This window comes from Orcinus orca, chromosome 5 (genome assembly GCF_937001465.1).
Source record: "Orcinus orca chromosome 5, mOrcOrc1.1, whole genome shotgun sequence".
Taxonomy (NCBI): domain Eukaryota; kingdom Metazoa; phylum Chordata; class Mammalia; order Artiodactyla; family Delphinidae; genus Orcinus; species Orcinus orca.
In genome coordinates this window covers 98,167,683-98,192,160 of record NC_064563.1, presented here as the reverse complement: position 1 = coordinate 98,192,160, position 24,478 = coordinate 98,167,683, and positions in this window count along the sequence as shown.

The following is a 24,478-nucleotide window of genomic DNA, read 5'->3' as shown; positions in this document are numbered from 1 at the left end:
AGAATGTTCCATGAGCACGTCAAAAGAAAGTATACTCTGCTGTTTTGGCTTTTAGTGTTCCGTAGATGTCTCTTAGATCAAGTTGGTTGATTGCTCTACACAAGTTTTCTAAATATTGTTATTTTCTAATAACAAATTACTGTTAATTTCTAATTTTTAATAACAACTAGTTCTATCAATTATTGAGAATAAAATATTGAAGTCATGAACTTATTGTTAAATTATTTCAGTCTACTGTTATCAGCTTTAGTTTCACATAATTTGATGTTCTCTTGTTAGGTGCATATATACTTATAATTGTTATCTCTAATTTTTTATCATTATGCACTGTCCCTCATTGTCTTTAGTAGTAATTACTATCTTAATGACTATTCTTTTTTTGAGGTTAGCATAGCCACTCTCTTTCTAGGTTATATTTGCATATATTTCATCATTTTACTTTCAAATTATTTGGTTCTTTGAATCTAAAGTACTCAACATATTATAATTTTCCAACTTCTGGGCCCCCTCTAGGACAATTTCTATTGACTGATTTTTCTTTTCTAACTTATAAGCCATATTTTCCTATTCCTTTGTATGTCTTAACATTTTTGTTTGAAACTGAACAATATAAAAATGTCATGTGGAAACTCTGTAAATGAGATTCTTCTCCTGTCTCCGGAGTTTGTTTTTGATCTTTGTTGTTTGTTGTTTTTATTGCTGTTTGTTTGTTGAGTGACTTCCCTGGACTCTGTAAAATTTGTGTTCCTTGTCATATGCAGCCACTGAAGCAACTGCTTGATTAGTTTATAGGTTAGCTAATATATATATATCTTCTACCTTAGCCAAGTGGCCGTGTGTGTGCGCGTGCGTGTGTGTGTGTGTTGGGATATACTTTCAATGCTCAGGCAGTTTACAAGTCTGCATTAACGATTGCTTCTTGCTTGCACAGGGCCTAAAGTCAGCCAGAGGTAAGTAACTGGAGATGTCTCATATCTTGCCTGGGCATGCACACAGTGCTGCATATGCACACATCCTTCTAAATCCTCAGCAATCTGTCAGTGCGTTTCAAAGTACCCTATGGACATCTACTTCCCAAACCTTACTTTTAAACTTTGTCTAGGCTTTTGTTTGCTTCAACTAGTACCACAGTCTTTGGCAGCTTTGGTGTTAATCAGTTGCAGCTGATTCTTTTTGAAAAATACCCGGGAAAAGGGCCTTTTCTACGAAGGGTGTTCCAAGTCAAGTCACAAATTGACAATACCATTAGAATAGGGCTTTTCTATAGGGCCACAGATAGAACAAATGGTGACAATGCCTGGGAGCAGGAATTTATAAGGTGCTCCAAATTTGGCCTATCTCTTCCAATACCTGCAAGATTGCTGGTCTTCATCATTACCATAAATTGTAAGTCTGATGTTTTTTAAGACCACCACAGAGCAGGGGAGAGGAATGAGGTAGGCCAAGTTAACTTTTGTAAGTCTCACTGTCCTTTGAGCTTAAGTAATTTTTTTCTTAAATAAAATTTCTGTAGATTGCATGAAAGTTGGTAGAAGATATGTGTCCTTGGATCAGACACAAATTTATTACTCAAAACAGTAATAGGAACCGGAGTAATGGCATTTTAACCAATTTATAAACCATGATTCCCATAGAGGAATGCAAATAGATCCAGATGACACATTACGCATAGTAATTGTGTTATAGAAGAGAAACCCTGGGCTTACAAAACCTGAATGTTCTACAGTAGGCAGCAAGTGTACCTACACTTTTTTTTTTTTTTTTTTTTGCGGTACACGGGCCTCTCAGTGCTGTGGCCTCTCCCGCCGCGGAGCACAGGCTCCGGACACGCAGGCCCAGCGGCCATGGCTCACAGGCCCAGCCGCTTCGCGGCATGTGGGATCTTACCAGACCGGGGCACGAACCCGTGTCCCCTGCATCGGCAGGTGGACTCCCAACCACTGCGCCACCAGGGAAGCCCTACACTTTTTACCAGATGCAAATATTACCTTGATTAAACTGAACAGTAAACAGGGCTGCACTTTTGTTTGGAAAGTGACACCATCTCTATCTTCCAAACCTTCCCTTTGCTCCAGAGAGATTCTATCTCTGTCTTCTAAGATTGTACACTAAACAAACGTCTTTGAAATTATATTCCAAAAGAAAGGGCAGTCAGTTCTCTCTTCACAAGATATGCATAAACCTAAGAGACACATGGAGAATTCTCTCCCAATAATCTGCATGCTATTTTTCCCAGTAAGGCCTGCTTTTTCACCCAACATAACTTGCCCTTTTGATGTATATAGGTATGTATGTATTTTTATGTATGTTTTGATGCATGTATCTCTTATCACTCAAGGGTTGAGTTAAACTATTTTACACAGGAATATGCATTGGTTAATTCCACTTGGCTAAAATTCAACAGGTCATAAAATAAACAACAAATGATTGAAGTAAAAGTATGTGAGATAAAGTAGTAAAAAACAACAAATAAATAAGAGACCAAAATTTCAAAGTATATGTACCTGCTGAGGAGGAGTGAGAAGTATAGAGTCAGGAAATAATTTGCAAAAGTACTGTACAGGACTAGTAATATTCTAAAGTTAAGCTGGTCACTGAGAAATATTTTTCCTTGACAAGCCCTAGAAATTTTATTTTATACATTAATTATTAATGTACTTATTAATATTAATATTTAATAAAAACAAATTACTATTTTAATTTTTTTTAAATCTTTATAGTACTACAATCTAGAAGGCTTTTTTCAAAGTGCAGTGTATGGATTGAATTTTTATGCATGCTGTGAGGTTAATTCTATTCAATGGTCACATACTGCACCACCAACACTGAATTTGGGTTTTTCCAAATTCATACTATTAATCATAAATAAGACAGTAAAATAACTGCTTATTTAGTAAGGTTTTAGTATATCTTTAGAGTTTATGGTGTTGCCTATAATCTGTGGCTGTGAGGAATCCTGCATGAGTCAAACTGCCACACAATTCATTATCAAATTATAAAACCAATAAAAATCATTTCCCACCAAACAAGAATAGAAGAATGTTGCAGACAGAGTGGGGTTAGGTTTTTGTAAAGACATAACTCTAATTAGCTTAATTTTATTGGGAAATAATTTACTTCTCTATCTCTTAATTACTGTGGCTATAAAATTATGGAAATTAAACCTAAGTCTATGCAAGTAAAGCATTCCAGGATTATATGATGGTGCCTCTGAAAGACTGAATATTTCCTGAGATGTAGGGCAATAAATGTCAGCACAATTTTTTTAGATTAAATTATACTATTTTGTGACTCATTTTTCTTTTTTCTCCAATTTATCAACTTATCTTAGTAGGTTTTGTTTAAAGATCAAATTATATAAAAGTAAATTTCATGAACAATTCTGCAATAATTTCATTATAAAAATACCAAAAATATGTTACCATTTTTCTTATTTTCTATTATGTCAATTCCACTTGTTTATGTACATATTCCCTCTTCAGAAAACACTGTGTAGTTTACTGATCTCCTTAAGCATCCAGAGATCCCTAGTGCATTTAAGAAATGGATTAGATTCCCATTATAGTGCTTTATGACAAATTTTATGAGGCTCACTGCATCATATTCACACTAAAATCATTCTAAAAGTAGCATAAGACTTGAAATTCTTGTTAAACTCATTGTAGAAATTTTAATATAGATATTGAAACTTTTTAAAAGGAAAATGTTGAAATACCAGTGTGCTCTGATTTTTTAGCTGTGTGACTTTGAGTTAGTTATTTAAAACCTCTTTGGGTCTCAATTTTTGACTTTGATAAAAGGGAGTAATAGAAATAGAATTATGCAGTTGTTTCACATATTCAATAGGACATATGCATAGTAAAACCACTCATACAGTGTCTGTAAAAATGTACATGCTCAGTAACTAACGGATAATATCATGTTTCTTTTTTACATTTCAAAAACTGCAAATAACTGAGAAAAATTAAGATGAGGGAGAATGAGATCACAATTGTGTGTGTGTGTGTGTGTGTGTATAATCCTGAGAGGAATGAAACATTTTGAAGGAAAGCTTAAGAGCAATCAAATTAGGAAACAGAGTCTGTACAATGACTGAGGGACCTTGTCTTCAGGAGCCTTTAATTAGAGCATATTCTGCACATTTTAGATTCAATATTGAAAATAAATAACATGCTTGAATGCACTGAAGGCACAAGAGATACTGGTTTTGAATTCTATACCTAATTGATTAGATTTTCTACCCTTTCATATTTTTATTTACCTAGAGAAATACTACTGAGGGGAAAAATCAACATGTATAAATAATATAATGGGGTGTTTGCTATGAAGCATTTAGTAGTGTCATTGCCCTAAATTCTTAGTATGTGAGGCAAGCACCACACCAAGGTCAGCAAGAATATAGAATTTTGGAAATTTGGTTAATGGATTTGGTTGTTTAATATGTTTGTGTTTGAATCACATGGCCTCTTTACATTTCATTTGGAGGACAAATATATTTTTTCTATTTTATTTTTTGTGTGATGAATCTTAGTAGTAAAACATATGCTATGCTCACCAGAAAGGAAAAACTCAGGGAGAGCAAACAACAGAAATCCATGATTCTATATTTTGTTATAATTAAGCATTGTTTACTCATATTTAGCACAGTTAGCAAGAGTTTAAATTTTTAGAAAGGGGGAAAGTTATTTTCCAAATAGCGCCTGTTCAAATCTTAATGATATGTCATTCAAAGTTCGTTAACTATATCATAGTTTAATTAATTGCCTACAAAATGTCTGTGTTGAATTGTAGCTAGTATTTATTGTGTGAAAAAAATTCAGACACAAAAAAATTTTAATAACATTATTTTTGAGAGTGTCATCATAAATATTAAGACTAACTAGAGCTTGACATCGTTGGTAGTATTTCCAATAATTTACTTTTATCAGAATTTAATTCATATCAATATTCTACTAGTGTGAAGATTAACCTACTGAGATAAACAGTATTTACCAATCTGCTACATTCTAATATGACCCTGTTTTCCCCTGACTGTATAGGTTCTACATCGAAAGGCATATAGGAAAGTGAGGAACAAAGAGGCAAATTATCAGTTTAAGACTCTCTCTCTATATTTTTTTGGCGGTACGCGGGCCTCTCACTGTTGTGGCCTCTCCCGTTGCGGAGCACAGGCTCCGGACGCGCAGGCTCAGCGGCCATGGCTCACGGGCCCAGCCGCTCCGCGGCATGTGGGATCTTCCCGGACCGGGGCACGAACCGGTGTCCCCTGCATCGGCAGGCGGACTCTCAACCACTGCGCCACCAGGGAAGCCCAAGACTCTATATTTTGAGAATTGGAACTAGCAAGGAAGTTTGGGGACAGATTCTGATTCTCATTAGCTCTGTGGTCTTGGGCAATATACCTGAACTTTTTAAGTGTTAGTTACTTCATCGGTGAAACGAACATAATAGTTTTCAACTCAAAGCGTATGGGGAGGATTAAAGAAGATCATGTTTGTAATGCATTTAGAACATTACCTAGCCATTGAAAACAATAAATGCAAGTTAATAAAATTCACATACACACACAAGTTTCTCAGACTTTCCTTTAAATTATATGATCTTCATTTTCCCTTGACAAAAGGCACAGATTAGAACACTACTTTTAAACTTTAATGTGGGATCTCATTAAAAATGCAGCTTCTAATCCATTTTGACTGGGGTGGGTCTGAGTTTCTTCATTTCTAACAAGATTCTTGGTAATGCTGATGCTTTTGGTCCTGGGACCACACATTAAGGAGCAAGGCATTCAAGCTTTCCCTGTTTTAAAAAGTGCAGTAATCACAGGAAGCCCCACAGATCACAGGCAAATATCTCCATCTCCTCCAAAATCATCCCCTTGAAGGATGCTTAGAGATTATGGGAGGTGCAAAGAGTTATAGAAAGCAAAAGTCTCACTTGTGCTCTCCTCCACTCCAAATGACTTGTTTTAGGATTGCTGTGGGGATGATAATCCAAGAGCTGCTCCCTATGGATGGATGGCAGTGTGTCATTTGGCAAAGATTTTCACTACTTTTCCTTCCATGTTGTGTAGACATGCCAAAATAAAGAAATAAAAACCACCCCAACTGACAAAGTCCGGCTTACTTAAAGAAAATGTTTCAGAATGTATTTTAGCTTTTCAAAACACAGTTTTTACAAAAACATTTTATCAGGAAAACCATAGCTCTATCTGGGAGATGTCAACTGTTTCACCACAGACAAAATCATTCTACATAGAACAATAAAACATATTTCCTAGCATATAAATTCAATTATGTTTATTTACTTCGTATATGAATAGACACAATTCCACTCCAGGTAGCAAATAAGTGTAACATGCCTCTTCAAGGAAAGAAGTTTTAACAATATTTGGTTCAAAATGTTATTTTTAAAAAATATTATTTCCTGTGGTGTTTGTATAATCTGACTCCTAGAAACTTGGAGTTAGATGTAGCCTGAGGAGTTGAATCTTCTCATTCACCTTTCTTCTCTGAAAAAAGCAGTACAAACAAATACACAAAGCAAAGCATCAAGAATCTTGGTGCTATTTGAGCTGTCATTCCACTTTCATCCACTATGTTCAGAGCATTTCTTTTCTTTTATAACTTCAGAAGGAAAACAAAGCAAAAAAAACAAAACAAAACAAAAAAACAAAAAAAACTCCAGAAAAACAGAGAAACATTCCATAAGCTTTCATTGTCAATCACAGAATTCTCCCTACCCACTGCAGAGGACACTCCACTGCAACTATTCATGAGTAGCTGTCCCACTAATATGTAAGTTTCATGTCCACTGATAAATTATTCAGAGACAACATAGTGCATAGCACCCAGTACTTGCAAAATGGATATATGTTCATTCAGGGATGGGAAGATCACATCACAGGGAAGCCCAGTAATATTTGGAATAAACAAAAGTTTACATATTTTTATATATAGTAAGTTCTTATGCTGAAGTAAAATAATTTCTTTATAATTCCCACTCATTTGTTTTAGAATTTACAAAATATCTTTCGCAAATGAGAGTCATACAAACATCTGCCACAACTTATCAAGGTCTTCTCCTGATCTATATAGTCACAATTTTTCTTCATTGTATGGCTTAGTTTCAAGATACAATTCTCTGCAGACATCCTAATTTTTTAGGGGCTTGTGCTAAGTTTGAGCATTTCTTACTATCCAGGTATGCAGGCTTTTTTAATTTCATCTTTTTCTGTATTATGGGTAGCTTCTATTCATAATTATGTAGAATTTTTAGACTAAATGGAATTGTTTACCTTGGATTTCATACAAATTGCTCTAGTTTATTTTACCTGATTTTCAGACCAATGAAAAATTTGTTAACGTTATGTTTGTAATGGATCACACGATTTGCCCTGCAAGATTTATCCATACATATTATGAACATGAATTTTATTATTTTATTCATATCATTGACAGAAATTTTGAGCTAAGTACAGGATCAAGGAACCTCATACTTGAAATTTATTCTGATAATGTTTAAGTATTCTATTAATGTACACAATTTCATTATTAAAAATTTGAATGTGCCAGATGTAGTCATAAGACTATGAGAATCCTAAAAATACTGAGCTGTTATTTCCTAGACATAATTTCATTGAACTTTTTGACAAAAAATTATCTATTTTCCTGTACTTTGTTGTAGTGCTGACTGACTGTACTGAATCACGCACACATTTTACGTAGACGCACCTTGTGTTCAACTGCAAGAAAGCTGGCAGGTCAAGATTTCAGTCCCTGACTCTAAAACCAAGAAATGTATGCTTTAAAGAGCTGACATAACCACAAATGTAGCTCCATTAGTATTATGGTATAACCAACTGTAATAAATGGCTAGACACAATGCTTAACACAGGCCCAGAGATAGCTATAAGATTAATAATCTTATATTAATCATCATCATGATCATCATCATTCTGATCAGGACTGTGATGGTTATGAGTTTGTCACTTAGTTATGACTGTAATCTTTCATCTTAATTCATAATGGTATAAATATCTGTTCTATAAAATACAAGGAGAAGCTGACCTTCATTGTCTTTTCTATCACAGAATGTCTAATGGTCCACATGCCTTGCAGGGACATAATTGTAGGAGAATAATTCAATGTTTGACAGTTTCCATGGCAAATTTCCTGGACTTCTAATCTTGGTTTTTTTCCCACACTGTCCTATCATTAAAATTTCCTCATTTTATTCCATAACTAGTGCAGAACATCAGTGAAGCCCAATGTCCATATTGTTAATACTTCATCCTCTAAAAGGAACAATTTTAAAATATATTCATAATTTTGACCTTAGTGTCAGCAGTTTGAGTGCTCTATCTGTACTGTTCAATATGTGAAATGAATGGAAAAGATGAGAAATCAGTATAAAGTTGAACATATCAATGTGCAACCTTAAATATTTATGCCAATTTCCAACAATTTCAAGCTTTACACCAGTTCTTGTTTTCTACATGTCTCCTACTCAATGGATTGCTTTGCTTCCTTTCCACAAAATACTAGCAAATGGAATCTAACAATGTTTAAAGAAATTAACCCCATGACCAAGCAGGATGTATCTTAGGTTTGCAATGCTGGTTCAATATTCAAAAATCAATTAATGTATGTATCTCATCAACAGGTTAAAACCTGATCATATCAATAGTGCAGAAAAGGCACTTGAAAGATACCCAACATTTATTCATGACTAAAAAAAGAAAACCGCTCAGAATACTAAGACTAGAGGAAAACTTCATCACTTGATAAAGAACATCTACAAAAAAACCCACAACTAATATGATACTTAAGGGGGAACTAGAAACTTTCCCAGAAATATCAGGAAAAAGGCAAGGTTGTCCTCTCTCACCACTGCATTTCAAAATCATACTGGAAGTCCTAGGTAATGCAGTAAGACAAGAAAAAGAAATGAAAAGTATACCAGGTTGGGAAGGAAAAAAACAAAACTGTATTTGTCTGCATTTTACATGATTATCTATGTAGAATATATGAAAAAAATCAACCAAAAAACTCCTGAAATTATTAAATGGTTATAAGAAGTTTTCAGGATACAATGTTAATATACAAAAGTCAATTGCTTTCCTATATACAAGCAATGAGTGAGTGGAATTTGAAATTAAAAGTGCAAAAGCATTTATATTAGCATCCAAAAAATTAAATACTTAAGTGTAAATATAAAAAAATATATACAAGATCTATATGAGGAAAATTCTTACAAAAAATTAAAGAAGAACCAAACAAATGAAGAAACATTCCATGTTCATGAGTATAGAAAAACTCAATATCGTCAGGATGTCAGTTCTTCCCAAATTTATCTATAGATTCAATGCAATTCCAATCAAAATCCCAGCAGGTTTTGTGGATATTGACAAAATGATTTTAAAGTTGTGAAGCAAAATACCCAGAAGAGCGAACTTAATATTGAAGAAGAACAAATTGGAGACCCAACACTACCTAATTTTGAAACTTACTGTAAGGCTACAGTAACCAATACAGTTTGGTATTGGTGAAAGAACAAGTAGATCAATAAAACAGAATAGAAAGGTTAAATAGACTCACATAAATATAAGCAACTAATCTTTGATAGAGGAGCAAAGGCAATACAATGGAGCAAAGAAAAGTCTTTTCAATAAATGTTGTCACACCAACTGGACACTTACATGTAAGAAAATGAATCTAGACAAAGACTGTACAGCCATCACAAAAATTAACTCAATATGGATTATACACCTAAAGGTAGAAAGCAAAATTATAAATCTCCTAGATGTTAATTTACAAGAAAGTCTAGGGCTTTCCTGGTGGCACAGTGGTTGAAAGTCCGCCTGCCGATGCAGGGGACACGGGTTCGTACCCCGGTCCAGGAAAATCACACATGCCATGGAGCGGCTGGGCCCGTGAGCCATGGCCGCTGAGCCTGCTCGTCCAGAGCCTGTGCTCCGCAATGGGAGAGGCCACAACAGTGAGAGGCCTACGTACCGCAAAAAAAAAAAAAAAAAGAAAAAAAGAAAATCTAGATGACCTTAGGTATGGTGATGAAATTTTAGATATGTCAAAGGCATGATCCATGAAAGAAATAATTGATAAGTGGAACTTCATTAAAATTAAAAACTTCTGTGGAAAACAACAAGAGAATTAGAAGATAAGTCATAGACTGGGACAAAACATTTGCAAAAGATATATCTGATAAATGATTATTATCCAAAATATACAAAGTATTCTTAAAACTCAACAATTAAAAAAAAAAAAAAATTAAAAAGTGGTCATACTATCTGAACAGACACAGCACCAAAGATGATATAAAGATAGCAAATAAACATAGGAAAAGATGCTCAACATCGTATGTCATTAAGGAATTGCAGGTAAAACACCAATGAGATACCACTAACACCTATTAGAATAGCCATAATCTGGAACAGTGATACCACCAACTGCTTGTGGGGATGTAGAGTAACAGGATCTCTCATTCATTGGTAGTGGGAATGCAAAGTAGTACAGTCACTGTGGAAGATAGTTTGGCAGTTTCCTACAAAACTAAATATGCTCTTATCAGATGATCCAGCAAATGCACTCTGTTATTTAACCAAATGAGGCAAAAATTTTTGTACACACAAATACCTGCACAGGATATTTATTACAGCTTTATTCATAATCATTAAAACTTGGGAGCAACCAAGGTGTCCTTTAGTCCATGAATGGATAAATAATCTGTGGTACATCCAGACAACAGAATATTATTCAGCTCTAAAAACTGAGTTATCAAGCCATAAAAAGACGTGAAGACACCTTAAATGCATATTACAAATAAAAGAAACCAAACTGAAGAGATTACATACTGTACTATTCCAACTCTGTGATGATGTTTTGGAAAAAGTGAAACTATGGAGACAGTAAAATGATCAGTGATTGTCAGGGGTTGGTGGGAGGAGGGTTGAACTGGTAGAGCACAGAGGATTTTCAGCACAGGGAAACTATTATCTGTTATATTATAATGGATGATAAATGCATTATACATTTGTCAAAATGAATAGAACAAACAACAGCAAGATTGAACCCTAATGTGAACTATGACCCTCTGGGTGATAATGTGTCCATGTAGGTGCATAGATTATAACAAATATACCACTCTGTTGGGGGTTATCAATAGTGGAGCAGACTCTGTATGTTTGGGGATGGGGGATGAGGGAAATCTCTATATTTTCCACATAATTTTGTTGTTAACCTAATACGACTCTTAAAAGTCTTTAAAAATAGTCTACCTCTCAGTAGATTCTGTAAGATTAAAAGGTAGAATATAGAACCATCTAAATGTTTGAACTATAGAAAATTATCAATACATAGTTTACCTTAAAAAATGCTAGTTTGAACATCTTTCTACAACATGATTACTTGTATAAGTATAGTGGTAACACTAGAGAGACACAAGTGAAGTTGCTGGATAGTATTATATACACATCATCAACTTCACAAAACATTGAGAAATTGTTTTTTCAAAATATTTGTACCCTTCAGGAGTATAAAGAGCTCTGTAGCTCTCATCTTGCCAGCCCATGGTATTATGAGAAATTACACATTCCCAATGTGTATCATTAAGAAAACAGTATTCAAATTTCTTAATAATGAAAAGAAAAAAAAAAGTAGCAAATTGGAAAAAATGTAAATAGACAATTCATGGAGGAAACATATCAACTGACAATACACATAGGAAAGATGCTTAACATAATTAGAAATAAAGAAAATGTTAATAAAAATGTTAGCTATTAACCCTTACCCAAGAGACTGGCAAATTTTCTTTTTAAATAACAAAAGTGTAGTGTCAGAAGAAAAGGTGAGCTATAGTCATTTTATGCTACTTAAACACACTGGTGATAGATACATTGATTATTTTTTTCTTTATGTAATGCACCACAGGGAGTACCTTCATAAAATAACACTATATATGTCAGTCATGGGGTGTGTTAAAGAAGAAAGAAAGTTCTTGATTATGAATACTTTATCTCAGCAACCACTAATAGATGACTGATTTTGTCTAGAACAACAGTTCTGTGTTTGAGACCATTTGATTGGTGAGCAACAAATATAGCTCAGAATTTTCAGTTTCCTCTATTTGGGCATATTGATTTACAGCTCTACAAGAGGAGTGTTATCCAAATGTGCAATCTACTTTTCATTTGTATTTGTTTACACTTGTATTCCTTTCTTTGCTTATACTGGTCTCTACTGAGGACTCTTTAATACTGCAGACACCAGAAAAGGCCTATGCTCCAATAAATAACTTTTTTTTTTCTCATAGAATGTGAACACAATGCATAAAACTTAATTAGTTTGTTGGAAAAAATAACCTAGCTACAGCCCATAGCTTTGGTTTCTCCCACTTGATTAGTGACCTGTTAAGGGTAACACTGGTGTCCTTGAGATATGGCTACATATTCTGGGAAGCACTATGAAGACAGCTTATTTGCTCTAGGAAACTCAACCAGTAGGTTTGCTTTTTTAGCAAGCTTATGTGTAAATGCAAGGATGAAAGACATTCTTTTCCTATAGTACCCCAGTAAGTATAGGTTCTTTCCGTATGCCAAAATATATCAATAATATTTAAGGCACGGTTTTTCAACTTGGCATATGGACTTTTAGGATGAGACAGTTATTCGTTGGGTTGGGGGGCAGGGTGCTATGCTGTGCATTGCAGGATTTTTGGCAGCATTTCTAGCATCTACTCACTAGATGCCAGAAGCATTTCCAGTTGTGACAAAGAATGTCTCCAGACACTGTAAATGTCCTCTGGGGGCAAAAAAGGCCCCAATTGAAAACCAATGATGTAAGGGAAATCATAAAAACTACAATTTCAAGAAAGATGGATGTCTGAATTTTACCCCAATTCTACTATATTAGTTACTGAAACATACTCTCTGAGTTGCAGTTTCCTCATCTGTAAAATTTGGGTAATATTGTTCATACTTACATCACAGCCTACAGCCAATCTGCAATGTTTTGTGCCTTACAGTGTGATTATTTTCATGCTTTAGGAGGATTAGGAGTTCATTTCCTGAGAAATGTGAGAGGACAAGAGTGATGGGTGGTCTCCTGCGGCTGCACACATCTAAAGCTACTTGGTGGGTATTTGTACTCTAGAATTAAGGCATGTATGCCTTCAAAAATTCCAAAAGGAATTTCTCTTCCTTGAACCAAGGAAGTCTGCAAAGTGAATTCCATGTTTACGGTTTCTTCCAGTTCAACTGAAGCTGAAGATACATGAAAACAACATTGCAACTGTCTAAGTTAGCTCAGAAATGGGGGAAAAAAGGTTGCTTTTTCACTCAACTCTGCAGCAAGGAGTTGAAGTTTGTCCTACCTCAAACAGGATCCCAATTCATACCTATGACCCCTCTCCAAACATGATAATGCTTTCATTTAAAATACAGTAAATCTTAAACGAAAATATATTTAAATATATAGTTCAGTTTCTCTTTCCACACCCAGATGGACTTTGAAACACTGTACAATTTTTCAGAACTTCTAGTCTCAGGGATTTCTCCTACACTAGTCATATTTGACCACCCTATGTCCTTAGAGAAAAAGATTTCTCTTTGGCCCATAAGCAATAAGTCAGCATTTGTTTAAGGGAACACTTTTGTTTCCACCTTGTGAGAATAGTGCACAGTTTATATTACAGTAGCTTTCAGACAGATTTCAACAAAATATAGACACTGTTGATGATGAACTGATACCCTGACTTGAGTTATTACAGTGGAAACAAGGAAATTAAGTCATTCTCAAAGAATGGTAAACAGGAATTAGTGGAACAATACCTCTTATTTTTTCTATAGATGAAGGCTAAGAGTTTAAAATCTTAGAATACAATGCAAGGCAAAAAGACAGCAGTGGTAAGTACAGAAGGGAAAGAGCACAGCAGACGCTAGAGGACATATGTCTTTGTCATGATATCAGGGACACAGAAGCCTAGAGGATTTGCTGTGAGCATAAATCTGCATATAAAGTTAAAGATTTGTGGAATTGGACAGTAGGATAGAGACTGTTTTCCTTATATAGAATGCCTTTTCTCCTCTTTACCATAGATCTTATACATCTTTCTTTTTTTAAGTGTTAATGGAAAAGTTTATCACAGCAGAGATACTCACTATTTAATCAGTGATTTACCCTGACTCGTGTGCTACTAGTGAGTGCTTGTCTGTTTTGTTAACACACACAAGTCAGAAGATCTTCAGTGTAAAGGAAGCATGGTTCTTTATGTGGCACATAACTCTTACATCTAAACTGGTTAGTCATGCTTGGTGTGTAACCATCTGTTTGTGTTCATTTAGCTATTAAGGCTTGTGATATCTGAATCTGGAAATGTGTTTCTTTGTAGGAAATGTAGTGATAGTAATCAATAGTTGACTGATAAGTCACACAGGACTAATGTCTCTAAAATTTCTTAACAGTTGGGGTTGGTTCTAATGCTGAACATCTAGTTTTATTAGAAGGAAAGAGGATATTTAGGCAAACTGGATTAGAAACATTGACTAGATGAGTAATAGGTGTACAAAATGTAATCTGAGGCTTGTGGCTGACTAAAACTCTCAAAACAACTTCAACCAATCATTGCTGAGGACATACCTGGGGCATTTTTAAATCATCTGAAACAACCTACGTTTGCAATGATACATTCAGGTAGCCCAACCCCACAACAAGTTTCTGTCTCTAGCTTCCTCATGTAGTTACTCACAACATCACTGCTTTTTGACCTCATAAAGCTATTCAAAGTATTAGTTACTCTTTTGTCGTTAATCCTAAACCATTTCCATCCTTCCATGTTAGGTTTTTCTGTATCAGTTTTCTTATTGATCATATTGATTGTCTTTTCAGCACGACCAGGGAAAATACCAACCCCAGATAAATCTTTTTATCTTCTCTGAACCTAAACACTATCCAGAGAGAAATCTACCAACGCTCACAGATCGGTGCTTCAACACAGCCATGGTCTTCAACATAAATTGGATCCTGGCCATCCTATGATGTTTATTTTTCCCCATTTACACAGTAGATATTTCAAATGTTTCCATTCTTATAAAAACATTTTTCACGTACTATCCATCAGATTTAATTTTCAGCAGATGTTTTTGCATAATGTTCATAGAAAGAGGTAAGCAATGAGATGAGAATTTGAACAACTTCCACCTACAGATATACAGGTGAACTTACCCCTACTTTTTTGCTTTCTTACTAAAGCATAGAATTGGTGTTCTTTCTACATCTTATTCCTTTCTAATCCATTCCTCCCCATCACATTCCTGACTCTTATCCCATCTTGCCATCTCTCAAAGTTCACTCCATTTGTTACCTTCTCTCTTTCCCTTACACGTAACCACTACTTTCTCTGCATTAAAATTGAGAAGACAATATGTATTAATATTTAAGTGCTCTCCATCTTTACATTCTCCCCAACTCCATGTTTAGAAATGAAATTCACTCCATTTTGTATCCAACATCATAAGCCTATGAAACACAGAATGAATGTCCTCCTGACCTTGGTAAAATAAGTGAAGGGATAAATACACAAAACATCTATAGACAAGTAAAGAAAAGCAAAGCTTGTGAGAAAAAGGTCTAGGGGTGACAGTGAGGGCTATATTTCAGTGTCTACATTTGCACCAAACTAAAACCCCATAACTGTGAATAAATTAAGGACAAAATTGTATTAGTTATTAGACTGCAATGACATTTCAGACAGTCACAATGGAGGCCATGCTGAATTAGAAATTTCAGTTTTTAAAAACATCTAAATTGGATGTTTCATGTAGAAAACAAGATTTATGTTACATTTTTATTTCATAGAACTTAAGTAGCTTAAACCTATCTTTTTCATTTGCAAACTGACTTCTTTTTTAAAATTTTTTTAAAATTAAAAGCAAAGAAGTCAATGTCAGATCTGTCTGAGTTAGTTTAATAATGGCATTCTACACGTCCAGTGTAGACTGAATTCATAGAAATAATGCTATTAATTGTGGTATTATAATCAGGAAAACTTTAAAATTAGAGAAAGGAATACCACTACCAGAAATATGTATGCTATTTATTTCATAGCCTTCTATTTCTTCTGTGTAGATACAATAACCTCTCATTATCTGAAAATACTAATTAAAATTTTGTAGAAATCTCTTCTGTTTCCTGTTTAATCCTTTTTACTTCCTTTCCATAAGATTAAGTAAAAGAGATAAAGTTTTACCGATATTTCCAATATTTTTTTCATTTTTACATTCAACCACTATTAAAGACTTGCCACAATACTAATGAAAAAGAGGGTTCTACATCCAATCTTAGGCAATACCCTGTTTTTCCTATAGGTAATTATATTCAGAGTCAAAATATAAGCTATATGTTTATAAAGAATATTATAAAGGAACACAGAAGAGCTTCTTACTGTACTGTAAGTTGTTTTTTAAAACCAATACCTGGGTTTAGATATTTTATTTGAATTTTTCTGGTTCTGACTTATCTCTGCCATTGGTTTTATAAATTAGAAGGTATATACATTCATGTACATATGGATACATACATACATACATACTTTCTAAAAGACTGAGCCAAAATTAACCATTATAACATTTTCTTCCCCTTAAGTTTGTTTACATATTATTAAAATGGTTAATATAATAGTTTTCACTTTTGTATTTTATTTCAATTCAGCTAACAATTACTGAATGCTTTCTATTAATTACATATTGATATTATAACAAGAAAAATAAAGATGAATTATTGTACATGACTCTCTGGGAGATAAAAATACCAAAGGGAGATACACAAATAAAGAAGTAATGTGAATGAAATGGTATACTACAAAACTGGCCTATGGACAAAGCACTAGAAGTGGACAGATAAATTATGTGGTGGAATTAGAGACAGTAGATGATCATCAAAGTTTATATTATCTAGAAAAGAAGAGAGAAGGAAGAACAAATCATGGAAAATTTATTGCATGAGCAAAGCATCAAGATATTTTATTTCTTTTGTCTTGGAGAGTCAAAAAAAAACAAAACAAATGATCACAACAAAATTCCCAAGATGGTTTTAAATTCCAAATAGGACAGCAGTAAAGAACTATGGCAAGTAAAGAAGTATGACTTCCACAACATCTAGAATAAGCCCGTGTGGATCTGCCACTCAGGTAAATATCATTCATCAAGTACATCGTAACGGAAATGCCTTTTTAGAAGCATACATCTAGAACACCTATGAATGAAATACAAAGTCGTGTTGAAATCATACTAAGCTTAAACAGGCCATTATGCAGGTATATTATGTAGCACTGCATCAGATGATTAAGGAAAATAATTTGCCAAAAACCATGGTTAAATGTATGTGTGCATGCAGTCACTGGCACATACTTTTGTGTTGGAAGGGATGCAAGGAGGTATTATAAGCTAGCCCTTAGCATAGGGAATATGATAATTTGATTTAGATTACTAAAGAGAAAATATCTTCATGGTAATAACATTGTCTTGAAGAACAAAAATTAAACATAAATACATAACTTGCACAAACTGTTCTCTCGGGATTTTTTATACCATCTCATTCAACATGTAACATGTCATTTTGACATTTTAGTGGACTCCTTGACTCCTTGAATTGTATCTTTTTTTACTTTGATTGGAATATGCTTTCCTAACTACTTTACCAATTATGTAAACATAACCCTTTTGGTGAAAAATGAATTTATTAAAAAAATAAAAATAAGCCTTGAAATAAAACTTAGGCAAGTGAATTCATTATAGTACATATTAAACACACACTTTAATGCACGCAAAGAAAGTAGGAAGAGCAACTGTCACAGAAAAAAATGCAACTGAAATCTTATCTGAGGTCCTGTTCAAACTAGCAAAATCACTCTTGAAAAGAAATAGAAACGTATCCATACCCATTCTTATAAATCAAGCCTACCTCAGTCAGATGCTGGGTGATGTCTCACAGAGTAACAGAGATAGAAGAGAATGAAGATTTGTGTGCCTTTTGTACTTAGCATACTTTATCTGATTTACCCACTCTGTCCCTTTGCCTGCCTCCCCTTCCTTGACAGTACAGTTCAGTACAACTTTGACTCCAAATGAATAAAAATACAAAACCTGATATATATTTAACAACGACATATATAATAGAGTTCTGTGAGTTGGGGCAATTAATTACTCCTATTTTTATAACTACATTCTTAGAGGAATCTTTAGAAAGAATAACATTTTTATATACCTTTTCCATCCTTAATTAAAATATTTATACTCTAGGAATTAAGGCAAGTGAGATAGCTGAATATTAATGAATTACTATGTTATTTAGAAAAAAATGTATATATCTATATATAGACATCCCTATAGATATATAGGGATGTCTATTTTTATATAAATAGACATCTGTATCTATTTAGATACTGATATATCTATCTCCTTTCCCTTCCTTTCCTTTCCAAGAATATGCTTCCAACCTGCTGCACCTGTGGCGAACTCTAATTGCAACTCCTCTTTCTCGTCTCTTTAAGCTACATGAGAATGATTGATTATTCTACTTTGTTCTCCTGTTTCACATTAAATCTCAGCTTGAATGGAGTAATTAAATATACAAACTGCATTGTCTCTGTGTAAAAGACATTTGTCATTCTTTTAAGCCATATGTAATGATTGAATACTTTTAGTATATTTGAAAATTCTACCAAAGGAAAATACAGAAATTTGCCTTTCCTGCCAGAGTGCATAGATTTGCCCTAGGCTCCACAAATCAAAATCAGTGTATGAAGCTTTAATCTAGAAACTGGTCATGTGGAGAAGCAAGCAACACATAGAATTTGTTATCATGTTATGGGTGGCTGCAACAATGTTCCTCTTTCAGGGTCAGCTTGGCAGTAATTCTAGCTGTTGTGCCTGGTGGCAGCATGTGCACAGCAAGCTGCAGGGTCTGTGCCTGGAACTGGCTGGGGTCAGTACATTTCCACTGGAAAAGTCTTGTAGTATCATTTTCTTGATGCTCCTGACTATGAGTCATTACAGCCTGATACTCAGGCATTTCTTAAGATTCTGTGGGCTCCATAATAGCAATTGATCCATTCATTTCCTCTAGAAACTATTTAAAGAATGTTTTGGTTGCTTGCAAACCAAAAAACAGAACCTTCTGACATATATTCTAATACAAATTTTAAATCATATAAAATAATTCATTACTTCAAGTTATTTGAAATATGTGATAGAGAACTTGTATTGATAAGAACAGAGAGCAGAAACCATTGAAAACAGCACACCCGCCCACAGATGTAGAGAATGAATTAATATCTTCCCTTGCTAGGGGAAATATATTTTTCTTATAATTCTATACTTTATGGTGTTCTCATTTTATACTCTGAATTCAATATAGTTTAGGTATAGAAAGGAAAAATGGGCTCCATTAGAATTATGGTTAATACATAATTTCAGGTTGTGGCTTATTGTTAAGATTTTACCTTGTTCCATACCAGCACACCTTTAATCTTTGAGAGAGATGTCTGATGATGCTAACGACTCTCTTTAATTTTCATCTTATCAAAGTTTTCAATAAGTTTTCCAAATGAGCTGTGAGCTTTTGCTTATATGGTTGCTTTCTTTCTAAAAATATAATGGTATGGTCAGCTTTCTTTATAAGGACTTTGGAAGGAAAACAATTCAAGGGCAATGCCCCAAGCCACTGTTATGTGTAGATAGTTTTTGTAATAGTATATAGGAAATGTCTTAGTTCAGGAAAAAAAAAATTAAGGTAGAAATTTGACAGAAATATATTTCTGCTATGGAAGGGGATTTAAGCTCACCCTCATGCCATGATTTAAAAAGCAATCCTGATTCTAGGTAGAGAATACAAATAGCAGAAAGCACAGACACTGTGTGCTTCAGTTAGAAGAAAGCAAGATGCAACATTATGCAGCCATCCCAGGGATTAACAAGCCAATTTTAATACTTCTCTGGGACCATAATTACAACCACTAAAAGGGGAAACAGACGTCTTAGAGCAGATGGTGTGGGTAAAGAGTGAGATGGGACATGCAGCAGAGGATCTTGACCAGGAAAGCAGAATCTATGATCTACAAATTCTTGGTCTACAGTAGTCAACACCAACGCTTAAGAGGTAACTGGTGATGGAGATTAGAAGCTAGTGTGATATCTCTAACATATTTTTCCATATATGTGTGTGTACATTGAGAATTAAATTAAAAAAAGAATAATGCAGATATTATCAGAATTTCTAACACCATACAGTATGTTTTAAACTACAAAAGATGCTTTATAATGACTGAACACTCTTTACTTTGGATAGTATGCAGCAAAATAACTGAATATTAAAACATATCCATTTGATTAAAGCATCCACTTTATGCTTACTGAAGGTTTTCTCTTACAATTTCTTTTTCCTGACCTTATTTACCAGCTTCCAGTCTCAGAAAGTACCTATAAAGGCAGTTACATTCAAAACAGTGATGGCAGGCTTATAGCTAGGAATATATATTTGCCTGCTTCATAAGAAGAAAAGAGGTTAGCAGTCCTAGAAATAGCAGATCTACTGAAAAATTTTGGTAGCCATGTTTATCAACTTTGAAAAAATTGGTTTAATGAAGACTGATATGGTGACAACTTCTCCCAATTCTCACCCTACCCAGACACTGAACATGAAATTCCACTCCCAGGAAATTTCCCTAATGTACTGCATTCTGAATTCTAAAATATTTGTGAGACTTGATTTAGCACTCATTATAGCCCACAGCCTGACACACAGTCAGCTTTTGATATGTATGTCTTGAATGTATGAATTAAATGTTTTGAAAATTAGTGCAGGATCATCTGATTGATCACTTAAATATTTATGTATTATAATATGAGTAACTCAATAAATTTTATATAGCTTAGTTTAGGTTTGGATGCTAAATAAAACAGATCAAGTGAATTAAATGGTTCATTATGGGCTTAATTGCACTCCAAAGGGAATTGTAAAATTGAATTCTCTTTTGGATATGTTATCCAGAGTTATTACTGACAAATTGATTACCATAACTTAATTCACTGATAGTAATATATTATTTAATTTTCATATTAAAATGTAAGATGAAAATATTGAAACTGTAATTCTAATTGTATTATCAGGCACCTATGCTAAATTGAGAATTAATCACACATTTTAAAACAGACAAAAGTTAGTCCATGCAAACTTTAACAAACAATTTGAATGACTTATGTAAGACTATTTATAAATTTCTGCGAACTTCTGATGTAATGCAGGGAGGCCCCCTTACTACTATTCACACACTTTATCTTAGCTCTTTAACTTGGGAATGGTGAGGAAGAATGCTTACCACTGCCTATATGCTACTGATAAACATCAATTGGAATTTTGTCTTCCTCTGGATATCCTGATTATACTTTTGAAAATCTGTGATGACAAGCTTCTCATTCTCAGACACATTTCTAAGGCAAAATTAAAAATTCAATCAAATATTTCACTTTTGTTTGACTCTTCGGAGTCGTAAAAATTGAGGAAAGAAAAATGCAAAAAAAAAAAAAAAAAAAGAGAGAGCACTGGAATCACAGCTAACTGCTGAACAATCATTGACAGGAAGACAATGGAACTCACCAAAAAAGATCCAAAGACAAAGGATAAGCCATAATGAGATGGTAGGAGGGGCACAATCACAATAAAATCAAATCCCATAACCTCTGGGTGGGTGACTCACAAACTGGAGAATAATTATACCACAGACATCCATCCACTGCAGTGAAGGTTCTGAGCCCGACATCAGGCTTCCCAACCTGGGCGTCTGGCAATGGGAGGAGGAATTCCCAGAGAATCAGACTTTGAAGGCTAGTGGGATTTCACTACAGGACTTTGACAGGACTGCGGGAAACAGAGACTCCACTTTTGGAGGGCACACACAAGGTAGTATACAAATCAGGACCCAGGAGGAAGGAGCAATGACCCCATAAGAGATGGACCCAGACATACCTGCTAGTGTTGGAGGGTCTCCTGCAGAGGTGGGGGGCAGCTGTGGCTCATCCTGATACCAGAACCAGACAACGATACTACAAAAAAAAGAAAATTACAGACCAATATCCATGATGAATATAGATGCAAAAATCATCAACCAAATACTAGCAAACAGAATCCAGCAACACATTAAAAGGACCATACACCATGATTCAGTGGGATTTATCCTAGGGATGCAGGATTCTTCAATATACACAAATCAGTCAATGTGATACACCATATTAACAAATTAAAGAATAAAAACCATATGATCATCTCAATAGATGCAGAAAAAGCTTTTGACAAATTTCAACAAAATTTATGGTAAAAACTCTCCAGAAATTGGGAATAGAGGGAATCTACCTCAATCTAATAAAGCTCATATATGACAAACCCACAGCATACATCATTCTCAATGGTGAAAAACTGAAAGCATTTCCTCTAAGATCAGGAAAAAGACAAGGAGGTCCACTCTTGCCCCTACTATTCAATGTAGTTTTGGAAGTCCTAGCCACAGCAATCAGAGAAGAAAAAGAAATAAAAGGAATACAAATTGTAAAAGAAGTAAAACTGTCACTGTTTGCAGATGACATGATGCTATACATAGAGAATTCTAAAGACGCCCCCAAAAAACTACTAGAGCTAATCAATGAATTTTGTAAAGTTGTGGGATACAAAATTAATGCACAGAAATCTCTTGCATTTCTATACACTAACAATGAAAAATCAGAAAGAGAAATTAAGGAAACAATCCCATTCATCACTGCAACAAAAAGACTAAAATACCAAGGAATACACCTACCTAAGGAGACAAAAGACCTGTATGCAGAAAACTATAAGACACGGAAAGAAATCAAAGATGACACAAACAGACGGGGATATATATACCATGTTCCTGGATTGGAAGAATCAATATTGTGAAAATGACTCTACTACCCAAAGCAATCTACAGATTCAATGCAATCCTTATTAAATTGCCAATGACATTTTTTACAGAACTAGAACAAAAAATCTTAAAATATGTACGGACACACAAAAGACTCCAAATAGCCAAAGCACTCTTGAGGGAAAAAAAAACAGCGCTGGAGGAATCAGACTCCCTGACATCGGACTATACTACAAACCTCCAGTAATCAAGGCAATATGGTACTGGCACAAAAACAGAATTATAGATCAATGGAACAGGATAGAAGGCCCAGAGATAAACCCACACCCCCATGGTCAACTAATCTATGACGAAGGAGGCAAGGATATACAATGGAGAAAAGTCTTCAATAAGTGGTGCTGGGACAATTAGACAGCTACATGTAAAAGAATGAAATTAGAACACTCCCTAACACCATACACAAAAATAAACTCAAAATGGATTAAAGACCTAAATGTAAGACCGGATACTATAAAACTCTTAGAGGAAAACATAAGAAGAACACTCTTTGACATAAGTCACAGCAAGATCTTTTTTGACCCACCTCCTAGAGTAATGGAGATAAAAGCAAAAATAAACAAATGGGACCTAATGAAACTTCAAAGCTTTTGCACAGCAAAGGAAACCATAAACAAGACCAAAAGACAACCCTCAGAATGGGAGAAAATATTTGCAAATGAATCAACGGACAAAGGATTAATCTCCAAAATATATAAACAGCTCATGTGGCTCAATATTAATAAAACAAACAACCCACTCAAAAAATGGGCAGAACTGTGAGAAAATACATTTCTGTTATTTAAGCAAAAAAAAAAAAAAAATGGGCAGAAGACCTAAATACGCATTTCTCCAAAGAAGACATATAGATGGCCAAGAAGCACATGAAAAGCTGCTCAACATCATTAATTATTAGAGAAATGCAAATCAAAACTACAATGAGGTATCGCCTCACACCAGTCAGAATGGCCATCATCAAAAAATCTACAAACAATAAATACTGGAGAGGGTGTGGAGAAAAGGGAACCCTCTTGCACCGTTGGTGGGAATGTAAATTGATATAGCCACTATGGAGAACAGTATGGATGTTCCTTGAAAAACTAAAAATAGAACTATCATATGACCCAGCAATCCCACTACTGGGCATACATCCAGAGATTACCATAATTCAAAAAGATAAATGCACCCCAATGTTCATTGCAGCACTATTTACAATAGCCAGGTAATGGAAGCAACCTAAATGCCCATCAACAGGTGAGTGGATAAAGAAGATGTGATACATATATACAACTGAATATTACTCATCCATAAAAAGGAACAAAATTGGGTCATTTGTAGAGATGTATATGGACCTAGAGACTGTCATACAGAGTGGAGTAAGTCAAAAAGAGAAGAACAAACATCATATATTAACGCATATATGTGGAATGTAGAAACATGGTATGGATGAACCAGTGTGCAAGGCAGAAATGAGACACAGATGTAGATAATAAACATA